Genomic DNA, 12,069 nt, shown 5'->3' on the forward strand with positions numbered 1-12,069 from the left:
AAACACATTTACCAAACGGAACCACTTAGTACACAAACAGCCCTGACAGCTTTGCAACAAATGCGCCGAATCCTGTTTCCATTTTCCCGCAGTGTTTTTGTGTCCCTGAACATACGTGTACTGCCAGACGACCTCACTCACACACACGCACACGCACACACACACACACACACACACACACACACACACACACACACACACACTCTGCTGCTGCTGTTGGTCTGCAGCTGCATGCTCTCCACTCCATCTCTCTCAGTGCAATACAGTGAGGAGGCATGGGAGGCAATAAGAGGCATACGTCTCATTGGCCAAGTCCGGGTGGGGAGGTTCGTGTGTGTGTGTGTGTGTGTGTGTGTGTGTGTGTGTGTGTGTGTGTGTGTGTGTGTGTGTGCGTGACAGCCTGTGTCACAGAACCAGATAGTTAGATACCACCGCCGGGGATTTGACATTTAGTGCTTTTTGACAAACTTCTGACGACCGTCTCCCGCAGATCATTATCAAAGCATTTCTGTCTCTATAATCAAGATGAATGCTCCCGAACACAACCATGATCATTTTGTGGAGGAGCAACTCCAACAAGGGAGGGGTGCTGGGAGGTGTGGGGCGGGGGGCGGGGTGCATCACTTGGGCGTGCTTAACACATACATTTCCATTTTCCCAAAGACAGATTTGTTGGCAGCCTCGATATAAAGCGACACCCCGGTGCTGACAATGTTTCTGTCAACTTATTGAATCTCGTGCAGGAAAAAAGGGGGCAATCTCGGAGGCAGGCCGCAATCTAAAACATTGATAAATAAATACGGGAGATATGAATATGTTTGTTTGTTTGTTTGTTTGCGCTGGGTGTCGATTTAATCCCTGCTCGCCTTAGAAAGATCTCCCCAAAGACTGATTGGTGTCGCGCACTGCAATTAACTCGGAGAGCACCGTCTATAAATCAACTTCCTGAACTCGGCGTGGAGGAGATGATGTTTTCGAAATTAGCACCATCCGCCGCTTGTGTTGTGGGGGAGGGGCGCAGAGGAAGTAGATGATGGAGGTGGTGGTGATGGTAATGGGGGGGTTATCAAAATAACGGCCCTTCTGATATGTGATATTCAGAAAACACGCAGAAACAAGTTTCAGAAAATCATGCTCATTCTTCAGCGCGCCGCGGGGGGAAATGCACACACGCTTATGTTGTCGACGCTTAGAGTGGCGAGCGCGCTTTTTTATTTTAACTGATCGCCTGTTTCGTTGCAACTGAAGCATCGCCGCCTCCCTCATATTCGCCTCCTGCGCTTTCATTCCGTTATGAGCCATGAGTTGCTGTCATCGCCTTCACAAAAGAGGAGCATTCAGGTCAATTATCATTCCATTCAGAATCATGCTCCACTACTTAGATTAAGAAAAACACTTATTTGCCAACGTGGTCCAAGAAGAGTAATATTTCTCCCACTGCGGCTAGCGTACCCCGAGAATGCTTTATTGCTGTACTTATTCATGTGTCCTTTGCAAAGCGGAGTGAGTGTATGCATCCTTTAAGTGTATACAGTATGAGCGTGTTTCTGTGCATTCCCTGGCAAGTGCAGCTGATAACGCTAATCCTGTTGACTTCTCTTTTCCTCACCCCACAGTATTTCAAATATACCTTCTCGACTTCAAGGCGTATTCGCGGAGGAGAACGCGGCCCCTGCCCCTGCGATCCGCACACACACACACACACACACACCAGAACAAAGGGAATCCCCCCATATTTGATCCCCTCTCTGAATATGTAAAAACACAGCAGCAGCAGTAGAGTCAACGCTGAGAAATTACCAGAACTATCTGGGCCATTGACAGGCCTCCCCTGTGGTCAAATGGGCTTTGGCTGTGTTTGGTAAGCCCCCCCCACTCACTCTGGTTTCTGTGGCTCTCCGTAGATAACCAGCAGGGGGGAGGAGAAGCACTCCGGCGAGCTCTGGGATTCAAGTTTTTTAGAGATTCGGACGTGTGACTGTTGCCTTTAAAGACTTCCTTTTTTTTTAGCTCTCCCAAGTGAAGGGGAAAGTAATAAATATGTTTCACTGCCTAAGAATAACAAAACTCACTGTTGGAGTTGTTTGTGGCTGAGAACTCTCTCATAGTTTGGTTCCTATGACTACATGCTTCCCAAGCTTTTTGCTCGTGACCTGTATACCGTGACCACCAACACATGTTTCTTCCTCGGCAGATTGTTTAAATAAAATACATTTTAAAGCCTCCTGGCCTTTTTCAAAAACTACCAATAGAGTATCCTTCCTCGTCAATATCTAATTTGCCAGAAAGCTTATTTGACACTGGAACTACAAGTTGCTTTTTTGAGTAACCACTGCAAATCAAAATAATTGTACTTCCCTGATCTTCAGCTTGTGATGTGAGGCATACCAACATGCTTTTGGCTGGATACTAAAGGTCAGATAGTAAGTTGTTGTATTTCAAATGGATTCAAAAGGAAGTCTGTATAAATAAGATGACTGCAGGCCTGCCTTTGTTTCTGTTTGGAGAAATCTAGCCTTTAGTAAAGCAGAATTCAGCTACGATAGAACTGTATGAGTTTGTTGTTATGAAGCTTTTAAACCACCCTTTTATTTTAAATATAGAAAGAAGAACACATGGGTTGTTCGTAGGAGAGGCACTAGTCACACAACTCAAACTATTCCACAGTAACAGCGGAAGATGATTGACAGCAGATAGGTCTTTCAATGAAAGTGTTCCATGAAGGAGGGGGTTTTAAGGGTAAACGTCCCACGCAGGTGCCTCAGCTTGTTAGTATGCTTAGATGTTCCCGACCCTTTTAGGTGATGATATTTTGAACCATTTGTGATTCCCCTGACCCGTTGGCACTGCCGGGGACCCCTTCTTGGCCCGCCACCGGCGTCAGGGGAGCTCCTGATTCACAGAAGCCATGGCCGCTCCTCAAACCCGCCGGCAGATGCTCCTTCTCTGCCTCGCCAGCCGGCAGCGTGCCTCTCTGACATGCCTGTGTGTCTGTCCGCCTGTCCATTCGACCGTCCATCTGTCCGTCAACAAGTCAAACCTGATTATAAAAACGCACCTTGGCATTTTGAAGGGCAGTAGTCGCCTCACTATAAGACATGCTAAGTCCTAGAAATAAAGTCCAAAATTAGGAAACGAAGGTTCATGGAAGGCAATATGTTCCCATGAATCATTTATTGGTGTTTCGGTGCCCACATTGGCTGATGAATGATTGATGGCAACATGTTGCAGTGCTGAGCCATTTTCCTGTCTTTACATACACTAAAAGTATGACTTTAGGTCAATTACAGGCCACGGGCATTAAAGCTGCACAGCTTTATGTACCAAAGGCTCGGATTGCTGTAATTTGAAAGGGGTCGCTTGTATCGGTCTACTGTCGAACTATATGGAGCATGTTAGCTACTTTCAGCTTTCTTTTGGTTTAAAAGTCGTCCTGCTTTATTGTTTTCTCGTTCAACAATTCCTCTCGTATGAAGGCAGAGACATGTTTTTGAGTCACAGACCAGAAGATAATCTGTAAATCACAAATCTGAGACCAAATGTAAACCCGTAGAACCAGGGCCATGGTTTAAATCTGAACATTCAAACTGTTTGGAATAATTAGTTAGAAAGGAAAATTCTTATTTTGACGGAGCATTTCAGCATCATTAATAATGGAGGGTATTTTATGGGATTGATTCTGCATGTAGTTGAAGCTCTTATAAATATTGTCACAGATTGTATAAATGAGAAACTTTCTTCACAACACACACTTGTTAATGAATAAATCATACCATTAATGGCTGCAAGTTTGTTTTTCTAGTGTGTGTTATTTCTCTTCTTGTGGCTGATGAACCCTGGAATGGGGCACCGGCCATCTGCGGTCCTGTATAAGTGTGTGTGTGTGTGTGTGTGTGTGTGAGCTGTGGTCCAGCGTCCACTGGGGAGGCCCGGCTGCTGCCCCACTTTTCTCGCTCTCATGTCGGACCGGGACCATCTGACGGGGCTAAAGACCGGTGTCACATGTCTATATTTGGCCGCCGTTCGCCGCCGCTGCCAGAGCTCGGCGCTGCAGTTGTTTTCCAAAAATGCGCGGGGCAATCGATGATAATGAGGAAGGACATTTTAATTAGGACTGTCGCAACCTGGGGACGACATGCGGGCTCGCTCGGCGGGGGGCAAGAGAGAGGACGAGGGAGGGGGGTCTGGTCACCATCACACCTCCTTCTGGGAGTTTGACTGGTGAATGTCTCGCTGCATTTTTAGAAGGGTATTAAATTCAAATCTGCTTTGCGATGATGACATTTCGAGGGAATTTTCAGATTTTTAAACAGTCTCCGCTAAACGTAAGAACATCGTTGGCTGTTGTTGCGAATTAAGTTTAACACTTAAAGAGGATTAAGACCTTTAAACAAAGTATGTGACACCTGCTCCGACCGATACCAGGTGTAGCGAACTGACCAGATTGGACCGATTTCACACAAAATTCAATTTACAACATTTCATCTGACGCAAGAGCACAATCAACCTTTTTTTCTCCAATGGGATATGAAAGGCGCTATTTTCCTCTGATTATCCTGAACATTTCATTTGATATCCTCTCGGTAATAACTACATTTGTTATTCTAAACAAGAACCTGTTGTTAGACTGCATGAAAATGACGCTCTTCCTGATTATTCCGAATAAAAAGATGGTATTTACTTATGGTCCATTTCAGGCAGCGTAATATCTCTGTGAAGATTGGAGGAAACATCTATGGTTAATGTGCACAGAGATTAACATATTCAAGGCTTTAAGTTTCAGAGGACAAAGAAGCCGATGTGGACTCCTGTTTAAAACGAAAGGACTGTCTGATCCAACTTCCTGTTCAGATGCACAAAATGAAAAATAAAACTATAGGAGACAGCTAATACTAACATTTCTGAATAATAATCATGCTTAATGCTGACATGCAGCCTTCAGATTCCCCTGCCATGCCTGCAGGTCACTCTAAGCTATTTGCACATTGTGAAATCAAGTGATAGAAAATCTAAATTATATCATCTTTTGCTTTAAGGCGAGATGAAATGTGCAGCAAGCTGCCAGCAGAAAAGGACAGTTTTGAAAATGAAACTCATTAAACAAGTCATTTCTGTACATGTAAGGAAGGAAAACACTGGAAGAACTCCTCTGAATTTCAGAAATAGGGCTGTTTGAAATTAAAAATTGATTATGTCATAGGGGATTTACATGATGATATGTATGAGGAAAGCCATCCTGCTCCACATTTACAGGTCTTTCAGTTCATACTGAGACAGAAAACAACTTCTAATGAGATGAAGAGAAGAATAAACTTTAACTTGGAGATCGCAAAGATCACATGCAATCAGCAACAACAGTGTCCCTTTGTCTCGGAAATGTTTGTACATTAGACCAAGCAAGAAAATAAATCTTTCATGAACGTGGAAGTGTGTACTTTATGTGTGTGTACCAGATGAAAACAAAGCAATAAGCCCATTGCGAGAGTGTTTAATATTCATCCCCGAGCAAAGACTACACAAGGTGTGAGAAGAGAAGCCCGCACAGAATCACACCAAGAAATGCTAAAGTTGGGAATAACTGCATAAATTATGTTGTGTGCCAGTAATGAAAGTAGCCTGGCCCTGTTCATGTGCACAAACAAAACAACAACAACAACAACTCAGAATCCATGGCGCGATACGAGCACTTCTTCACCTTATGAAAAATGGAAACCGGCTAAGAAAACCTGAAAAAAGCCAATGGCTAGTCGCACGCAGCGCGCTAATCAACTACAGGCAACATCACAAAGAATAGGTAATTTGAGACACAAAAAGAATAAGTAATTTGGGAGGCACATACCCAAGTGGCCAAATTATTTATGCCTAATGGAACGGGGGTGTGTGCATTCATTTGCAATTAACCGATCTGCTTTATTACCTGTCACTGGAAACGCTCGTTAATGCGGCTGAAAGTGGCACTCTGCAACGCCTTTAATTACAGTCTGAGGTGAGGAGGCACTTCCTGCTGCAAGGAGAGTGTTTTCATACCTTTCCTGCGGTGTCTGTCTTCCTGCAAAAGTTTGTATTTGAACCCTCTACGGATGAGAAGGTGAAAAGGGAAAGCAGCTGCTCTACACTTTGATTTCCTGGTACATGAAGTTCCATTTCTTTCATCAGTTTGATCCATTTCTTGTAAAAACTGCTGAGCACTTCCATTGATTTAAAAAACAAACAAATGGGTTTAAATGCTCCAGTTCTTATAAACCAGTGAACTGCAGCTTTGTGCAAATTAAAGACCATTATTCAATTTTCTTTATGTGCTTGTATGTTGTTAATTTGGCTAGTAGCATCTGGAGCACAAACAGAAGAAACAATATGATGCGTTCAAGATAACAAACACCTCAAAATGATCAATTTAACAGGATGTTGGTCATTAAATGTATCTGCTGCTGCCTTACGATTTGAACATGGAACCCTTTATCTGCTCAGACTTACATCTGCAAACGTTCTTCTTCAAATATATGTAATGAGTGTAGGGGCGGTGTTGGCGCAGCGTAGCGGGAAGTCGCTTGTGATTGGCTCCTTCCAGCCTGCGTACCCAAAGGAGGCTCCCTTAAGAGCAGATCTCCTGTTAAGTATGAGATCCCTGTGAGGAGAAGTGTTTGAAGGACTCTGGTTTCTTTAAATATACCGGGCTGTCTGGGGAATATAATGGCTTCCATATATAATTAAGAAGAATACGACGTTAGAGGGTTTATGTGTCTTTGTGCAGCACCTAATGGCTGCAGCGGCTTGGCGTACGCTGCTCTGGGAGATCGGAGGCTTTATTTAGAAACACTCATGGATGGACAACATTTACATAGCAGATTGTATTCCCCTAAGAGAGGCTCTCATACAGAAACTCTAAGAACAGAGAGAGCAATAAAAGAAGAAGCTCCTACATGGATATGATTGAAACAAGGTCAAAGGTCATGGAGAAACCAAAAAAGCGTAGAAAAAGATGTCATGATGTCTGGGATTATTAGAATTTGCACCATGGTTGGACAAAGTACATTATTTCTTCAAATAGGTTTGGTATAAAACACGATGTTGAGGCATTAAAACAAACTCAACTTATCTGCTGAAATAAGTGGGACTATTATAGCACGTTACACGAAAACCAACATGTAGTGCATTCCTTTCAAACAGATGCACATAGAGGCCGACATTTTCAGAAGTCACCTTAAACACTGCGCCATAACGACTGACGGGTTTAACTGACCGTCCAATAGAAATGTTTCTACTATGCCAAGCCTGCCCATCTGCACAACCTCAAAGACAAAGCAACACAACTTCACCCAAAATAACTGATTCAATCAACACAACATCTTCCGTTGCACCGCCTTATTTAAGATCACGTCCTTTAGATATCTCCCCTCTCTGTGCATGTGTCTCTCCGTCCGAGTCACCACTGCTCGTAGTCAAACTTCAGCAGAGCTCCAGGGGTCCATCGGCAGGAAACCAGCGCTAATTGTGTTAATGAGCTTGTTTGGAGAAGCCCTCATTTCTCCCTCCGCTTCCCCTCAGCGCCACGAGCGGCCATCTGACTTCCAGAGAATCGGGTTAAGTGAGACACACTCGGGATGGGCCGATCTGACGGGCCCCGGTTAGAGGTTTGGTGTGCGGCGTGAATCCATCACCAGTAATAAAGCTCTTTGACACAGAGGCCTGCTCTCATCCATCATCGCTCATTTAAGATACAAAGTTTGGCTCGGGCCTGACAGAAGTGAGGGATTATTGCCATTAGAGGCAGATCTTTTGTTTTGATGGCCCCTCTTAATGGGGTTGCATTAAGGGGAAGTCCTAGGGGCCAGTTTTTGGGTGATTAAGCAAGCAACACATTTACAAGTCTCTAATTGAGAGAACAATGCCAGGAACCTACAGAGTGCCGAGCTGTAATGAACTGAGGCTCCCCGAACTAGCTTCATGATTAGCCAACGTTGCGGCTTGTGAGTACGCATCAACACGCTCTCCCACTTCCTCCCGCTGCTGAGGAAGAGGAATTCCTTCACAAGATGGGAAGCAGACACACCGAGCTGAAGAGGACTGCAGACTTGTTTAAGTTGATTGAAGAGGAAGCGACCATTTGAGTCTTATTTAACAGAAAGTGCCAAATCATGTCAACCTGTAACATATTAGCTTGTGAGAAGATGCCGTATATTCACAAAGGAAGTCACTCTTTTATGTCGAATCATTTATTAATGACACGTTGGTGAATGACTGATAATTAAACACGCTACAGATGGTGTTTAAACCGTGGAATATTGGGAACAAACTGACATCAGGACGGTGTAAAATGAAAAGGAAGTACAGGATTTATTGTGAACAACTTTGTCTTTCTCCCTCACCAAGCAGGACGCTGCTAACATGTTTTTTAAATGAAGTGGTTTCCTTTAAGTACTTTCACAGGGCTTATTGAGGTTAGTTTTACTAAATCAAATGAACTAAATGAAGTTTGGAATCACCCTCCAATGAGAAGTGTGCTTTCTTTTCGATCACTTATTTGCTTGTATAAACTTTAATCTGCAGAGTGACAACAAACGTAGATGTATCTGCTGAAGGAGTAAAGTTTTCTAATCAAAACCTTACTTTATATCGTTTACCTACAAGCTCATTTTTTATCTAATACATATCTTATATACATGTTGGAAGTTGAAGTCAAGTGGGTTCCAAACTTGTTCTTGACGCTCAGTTATGTGAATGTACAAGTTGAATGATGAATCTTTGAATATGAACTGTTCCTTAAACTTTTGAAAGTCTCAATATAAAACCAGGTAGCTCCGGGCCAGTCCAGGCTTGTCCTGATTTCAGTAGCTGTAACTAATACATCCTTAAGTTAAGAAAATATATCTATTTTTGATCACGACTTATTCAAATAAGCTTTCACCAACATAAGCCCTGTTCATGTTCACTGGTGACACAGAAGTAGGGGCTGAACGATTTTGGAAAATAATCTAATTGCGATTATTTTTTCAAGATCCTCTTCATGTATTTTTCAACAAACACAATCAATAAATCAATCGTGAACCTCGTGAGGTAGCAGCAGTAGCGAGGCACGTTCTGCACAATACCTGACGTTGCGCAGCATCTTCCTGTTTAAAGCCAAAATAATTCCACACAACTGACGTGCCGCCCCTCTGTGGTACCAAACTTCCAGCCGTGCACTCTTCTGACGAGCCTGAGGCCATTGTGCAACAGGTTCAAGCGCAGCGTGGACTTCTTTCCCTGCCTGCTCGGCTTCGCTCGGCTCGGCTCGGCTCGGCTCGCTCGCAAGTCACGTGACCAGATCACCTGACCAGCCAAATCGCAGCCTTTGCGGTTGGAAAATCTCGTTTTGTCATATCGCGATATTACCGCAAATGCAGTTCATCGTTCAGCCCTACACAGAAGCATTCCTCTGTCCTTGTCTTTGTCACACTGCAGTGAAATCAGGTTAAGTGGAGGGTGTTTCCTGCGCTGTGATGTCACATTTCACTGCAGCTCTGAATCTCAGGTTGTTGTGTGCCGTCTCGTGCCCTAATTAGGGGGAAGTAGAAATGAAGTCACCTGAGATGAAGGACACATCCTCTGTGCCAGGAGACGCCTCGCATTTGATTTTTTATTTATATTTCTGCGTTGTGCAATACTCAGGGAGAAAAGAAGTGGGTCAATGAACAGATTTGCAGAACTTTGAAACATCCGTGTTGTCTGTGTGTCTCTGGTTAAACATAGTTTTGTATCCGATTCCCCAGTGCCAATTACTCATTAAAAATGTTTAACAACATTTTAATTGAAGAATTAATTACCTTCGGCTGGGCAAAATCCTCCTAAATTTCATCAGGGGAGTCATCAAATGTGCAGAGGAGCAGCCGTGGATAAAGTGTCGGAGAGTGGGTGGTGGGTGTAGGAATATTACATCAGTGTAGCGTAGTCCATTGTGAGTCACCGGGCGAGACGCACGTGATAATTCATGAGTAAACACATCGGTGAGTAAAGCGCTACGATGTTCCTCGCAACGTGTGACTTTAGAACTGCAGCTCGCAAAGACTCTGCCAAAACCAACACCATTCACAGCCTCTGCATTATTTATAGCTTCAGAGTTTGTAAAAAAAAAACAAAACAAAGACAGGAGAACACAAATGTTGCAAGGGAAGAGAACAGGTCTGAAAATGACCTTGTGAAGTGCCAAGAACTGGGACTTTACGTGTCAGCATTTAGGATATCCACTCCTTAATCTTCTGAAGTGGTAAAGGGAGGGACCTAAAATGCTGGATAGTGTGTCATTTGGATAAACTAGCCTAGAGAAGATGTAGCATGAGTGCGGCTTCCCTTTTGGATATTGAAACATAAACATTTGGTGTTTTAGCTTAAACTTCTATACAAGTAGCCTGCATTAGTACATGACTTCCCGGCTAGCTCTTTTGTTTACTGAGTCCACTTCCTTGCTTTAAATATTTGGCAAAAGGGACTGTAGTTAAGTATTACCAAATGAGAGAAAGGCAACAAATAACTTGATCTTAAGGGGAGCGTGTAGTCTGAAAAGAGCACATACAGACAGACATGTTTATATGTATTTGGGGGCCAATACTCTACTTAATAGTTGACTATTCTCATCTGTTTTTTCATATCATGTCTCATACTTTTAGCATTTAGTAACAGACAGTGTATATGACAGTGCGAGAGGGTCTGTCCCTTTCTTTCCTCTATTAAAGGTCTAATTCTAAAGCCATACGGGGTCATAACTTGCAGAGAGTCATTCAAGTATCACAAATAACATACATTTGTGCTTGATTACTTAAGGTATCAAAACAGGAGATGCTTTTACACTGAATATGAAAGTCTAGGAGTGTTTAAAAGGAGGGATTGTGCTCAGTAAGGGCCCTGCTCCTCCTTTAACTGTTTAGATTGACAACAATTTCCCTCTAATTTAACATCCTTTGTGTAGCTCCGTGCTTTAGCTGAGGGTAAACCTTGTGACTTGCACCTCACCCCCCCTCCCTTTGTCTGTCTCCTCTTTCTCTCCTTGCCTCCTATTTAGCCCGTGCATTTGATTAGTTAATCACCCCCCCCCCCCCCCCCAGTCCTCAGGTGGAGGCAGAGCTCGGGCTTCTCATCCAGCCAAGCTGTTCTTTTGGAAGGGAAAGGAGGCAGCTGTGTTTACAGCCCGGGTCCTGGCGTACATTTAGCAGAATCTATTATTCATATCGCTCAGTATCAGAGCGAGATCTCCAGCCACCTGTCTCGCTGACAAGCTCGCCCCCTTTTGTGGCGCTTTCCGTTCGGAGCAAATTACGCTCGTCTTGATGAATTGAGTTTTTATGAGCGTTGCTGTAGCGCCTGGGCATCCTCGTGCCGAGCCAGGGACCATCAGGGGCCCGGGGAGATTTCTCTAGTCAATGTGCAAACGCTTGGAAGAATGCAGATTCAGGAAAGGGAAATGAGAGTGGTTTTTACCTAGGAATCAGGTCTTCTGTCAGGCTGATTTCTGTCCAATGATGTCCCTACACCTGTCAGTGTTTGTTTCCCTTCCTCTCTTATTGTTTTTCCTGATCTGACATTTGCAGAGTGAGCAGCAGGAACAAAGGAGACGCAGCTACCTGATGAGTCTGCTGGCAAACTCTCTCCCTCCTTTCACTCTGTGTGAACATTTTTAATTAACAGGGAGGTGCGTTAACTCGATGATAAGCACCCCCGATAAGTTATAACATGATTCATAATTTATAAAGATTTTTGCTTTCATGTTCGCTAGTTTGCATAAAACTAATTATGTCGTAAATGGTATTCATTACAAAATATATTTTCTCTCTCTTTCCTCTCGGTGCCCGGCTCCTGAGTGTTGCAGTGGGACTGGTTAGCATGCAGAGAAGAAAGGTAATGATGAGTTGTTAGAGGCGGTGTCAGGGGCAGACCTGCCTCTCTGTTTGTACTCAACGAGCACATTATGCAGCTTTACATTCATTATGCCGACTGCTACAAACTGCAGCACCGACACTGAGGTAACACTTATCCTGCTTAATGCAGGTAAACACCATCACACGCACAAACATTTAGAAATGCACAAAATGTTTGACA

Source organism: Eleginops maclovinus, chromosome 24 (genome assembly GCF_036324505.1).
Source record: "Eleginops maclovinus isolate JMC-PN-2008 ecotype Puerto Natales chromosome 24, JC_Emac_rtc_rv5, whole genome shotgun sequence".
NCBI lineage: Eukaryota > Metazoa > Chordata > Actinopteri > Perciformes > Eleginopidae > Eleginops > Eleginops maclovinus.